We start from the raw sequence: 3,466 nt of genomic DNA on the forward strand, positions 1-3,466 counted from the left end.
AAATTCATGAAAGTTTTCATTTAGATCCTTATACAACTTTATTTTATAAGAATATGTATAGAACATTTTTAGTTTGTAATCCATAAAAATATTTTATTTTAAAACATTCTTTAAAAATTATCAAAATTGAAATTCAAAACCAAACATATATTATTCAAAAAATTGAGATTAAGTATATTTTGGTACCCAAGTATTTTTGGTACTAATAAAATTTGGGATATGATCCCCATCATGTAAGTTCAAGGCCCTAGGGTTATGAACCCATTTGGGCGTATTTTGTGCATGAATACGGTCAAAAAAAAAATCGTAAACATAACCTATACGATTGCAATTTGTGCAATGTAGGGGTTTGAATGGTTTGCGTTGACCAAAATGTTGTGCACGTGGCTCATTTGCAAAAATAGGTTTTCCTTTATAATTTTTTTTACGAACGAGAATTTCTTTTCAAATCGAAACAAAACTTGATCAAATGACCAAAACGACCACAAAATTCACACTTATATACATGAGCATGTTTATGATTATCACTATGTGTGTGTGTACATGTGTATGAGATGAAGAAGCTTGATGGGATGCATAATCGTGAATAGGCTTGTTAAGCTTTTGTGCATTATAAAATTTTTTAGCTAAGTGGCCTTTACGACCGCAAATAGCATATTTGTAAATTTTGTTATACATATGTGCATAGTGTGTAGGATTCTTGAGTGAATTAATATGAGACTTTGCACACAAGTCCATAAGCTTTTTGTTATTTGCAATACAAGTGTTTAGTGTTGAATCTAAGGTGGATATGTGTTCTTTTATTTGATTCAACTCATCATTGTGCATACAGGCATTGCTACAAGAAGTAGAATAAACATGATCATTTATTATAGAGTTTAATTTATTTTTACTAATCTCTACTTCTAACATGATATCACATTTTTCATGAAGCAGACTAGCTTTTTCTAATCTTAAATTTTATTGCATTCTTTGAGATTCATACTTTCATTTGCAATGAGATCAAACTTAGTAGCTAATGTTTCATGAGAAGATTTTATTTCAACATGCTTGCTTTTCAATTCAATATAGTTACGTTTTAATTTTTTATGGTCATGCAATAAATTTTTAAATTCATGTGCAAGCTTATCAAAAGTAAAATCATGATCGGTGTCGAGCTCGCGTACCTCACTAGGATTATCTCCTAGTGGTTGCAAACATGAAGATGAAGCTCCTTTAGAACTTGAAGCAGAATTTTCTAACTCTTGTCGGATAGTCTCCAAGTCCTCTTGATGTGCTTCCAATAGTTTCCATAGCGTATAAGCACTATCAAAGGAATCAAGTTTGTTAGCAAATGATAAGCTAAAGGCATTAACTAAAAAATTTAACAAAGACTTGTTCATGGCAAATAATCTATTATCATTACTACTCCACTTGGATTTCTCCATAGTGGGTACAACATAGGCACAATCGATAATTTCCCAAATATCAATATTATTAGATTTAGCAAATAGCTTAAATCTAACACACCATTGTGCATAGGGGAAACTTCCGATTCCAGGAGCAATGTTAATTGCATAACCAAGACTAGGTGCACCGTGCATGTCCATGACATGTGTAAGCAAGAGACTAATAAGATCAAATCTAGATTAGCAAAAAAAAAAAAACTTGGATCTTTACCTCAAGGCGATTAAACCTCAAATCAAAGAGCACCAAGCTCTGATACCAATTGTTAGACCCTGGGGGTGATTAGGGTCTTATGCTAATCTAATTCTGATTTTATGCCAATTAAATTATATTGATTAATTTATTCTTGCAAGAGATATATGAGATATATATGAACAAGAATGTAAAAAATAATTACAAATTAAATATACGCTAAGCAAACTCAAACACACGATATGTTCATGGAGTTTGGTCAACCACTTGACCTATGTCTCCGCTCCCCACCTTGAGAAGATCTCCACTATCGGCACACCCGATTTGGAAGTCGGAACTTCTCTACACATTCGGTTTTCTTATTAACCGACAACTCTGCAAAAACTCACAATATACATACACAAACTACAACCTCAAGTATCGGTCCTCACGTATCGCCTCTCTCAAGTGCTCGGGATTACTACCTCTCACTAGGCTTTACAACCGACACCACTCCTCTTGGTATCGACTACATCCTCACCACACACTCATCTCGGTGTAAATATGTATACAAAGTGAATCTCACAATAAAGCTCACAAATGCAATAGTTCGTTCTCTACAATTGATGAGAACACAATTAAGCTCACTCTCGCCCGATCACACACCACTACCCAATATATTGTATGAAGATATTATAAGCTCAACAAAGGTATGTGTGATAAAAGAGAATAATAAATTTTCAACTCAATTAATATAGCTAAGATATGAATGTGAATAATGAATCAATAAGCTATATAAAAAAATAAGTTTAGAAAACTTCTTAATAAACAAGAAGGACTGTAGAATGATGATAAGGATGATATCCTCAATTGGAATTGATTGCCTCTTCTTGTTGTAAAAACTCCTCTTTTGAAACAAACCACAAACAAGCTTAAACACTTGTTAAACTCTTTATAAAACTCAATTTAAACAAAATTCTTGGTTCTTAGAATGATAGAGGCAATTGGGGTATTTATACCCACTCAAGACATCAGCCAAAACCCCATTGAAAAGACCAAAATACCCTCAGAATATCAGGTCAAAAACTAGTCGTTATAACTCAACGCGGCGGTCAACTGTGAAACATTGGCGATCGATTGTGAAACAGTGAAAACAAGCACACAGAACATGAAAGTAGGTGGTCGGCCGTGGCGGTCGACCGCGAGAGAGCTGATGCTCTCTGGACTTGCTACGGTCGACTACCACGGTCGACCGCAAGTCTTTCAGAGGCCAATCTTGGTCTCTGGACTACAGGCGGTCGACCGCCACGGTCGACCGCAAACTGACACAGATATTATTCAGGTTTTGAACCTGTTTTGCTGACTTTTGAAAATATGTTAAAATAGCAAATGATATCCAAAAATAACAAAACTTTGGGGAAAGCTTAAAAACATGTAAGTGAACATGTTTCAAAAAGACATTTTGGAAATACAATTTTCGTTTATGAAAAATCATTGTTTTTGAAAAGTGTTCATAAAACCTGTTTTTCATGAAAACAAAAATTGAACTATGACTTATGAAATTGTGTTTACATTTCATGAATACTTTATATATGTATTATGAAGCATGAAAAAGATGTAAACATGAAACAAAAAACTATTGCTACAATGTTTTGATAAAAATTATTTGTAGGAGAAAAATCAAATATGCCCCAGCCCCCCAACTTTCAACAATGTGCTGTAGCCCATTTTTTTGAAAAAAATTATGTCTATGCCCCTCTCCTCAAGTTCCAATGCAACATCTTCAAAAATCCCGATTTTACCCCTCCCCTACACCCCCTCCTCCTCCTCCGTTCCTCCTCTGCCCCCG

The sequence above is a fragment of the Asparagus officinalis genome, chromosome 6 (assembly GCF_001876935.1).
Source record: "Asparagus officinalis chromosome 6, Aspof.V1, whole genome shotgun sequence".
Classification (NCBI taxonomy): domain Eukaryota; kingdom Viridiplantae; phylum Streptophyta; class Magnoliopsida; order Asparagales; family Asparagaceae; genus Asparagus; species Asparagus officinalis.